We start from the raw sequence: 610 nt of genomic DNA, 5'->3' as shown, positions 1-610 counted from the left end.
GGGGGGCTCAGAAAATTGCGTTATTAATTGTTTTCCATTTTTGCGTTTGTCTGTTTTGATCTATCGTTTGATTTATGTCCATCATCATCATCATCATCATCATCTCTTCATCATCATCAATCCCTTCCACTCTTGGCAGGGTATAGGCCACATACAAGCTCCTTCCCTTTATCTCTGTCCTGAGCCATCCTTCCGTGCTCATTCCAATGAGCTTCATTTCTTTCATATCCCTTTCCAGTACCTTTTTCTATCATCAGAAACTGCTGAAGTCATGTACTAGTGACATATTGAAACCAGTCGTACAAGGATAAAATTTAAGGAGTCCATGTGAACCCATGAAAGAAAGGCAGAACTCCTCAATATTTTTCCTGTGACGAATTCCTAATTTCCAGTGAGGTCTTCATTTTTATTTTGTCTTGTTGTACCTCAACAAAAGCATCCAACCCCCCTCGCCCTCCCCTACTTTAATTTCCCTCCACTCCCCTACTCCATCATTTTCCATCCCTTTCCCCTCCTCCCTCCAACTCCCCACCCCTACTCCCTCCTACCCCCCACCCCTATTCCATCTATCTCCTTCCACCCCTTTCCCTCCCCCCTTTCAAGCACCCCC

The 610-nt window shown here is 44.8% G+C and overlaps 1 protein-coding gene across 1 annotated transcript in view; it reads left to right on the top strand.

Moving 5' to 3' along the window:
* Positions 1–610, top strand: part of LOC101849700 (copine-8) — a gene marked incomplete in the record, with an annotated part of 30,968 nt that overhangs the window by 17,643 nt on the left and 12,715 nt on the right.

Source organism: Aplysia californica, unplaced genomic scaffold (genome assembly GCF_000002075.1).
Source record: "Aplysia californica isolate F4 #8 unplaced genomic scaffold, AplCal3.0 scaffold00232, whole genome shotgun sequence".
NCBI lineage: Eukaryota > Metazoa > Mollusca > Gastropoda > Aplysiida > Aplysiidae > Aplysia > Aplysia californica.
The sequence above is the reverse complement of the archived record's forward strand: the minus strand, read 5'-3'. Positions and strand labels throughout refer to the sequence as shown.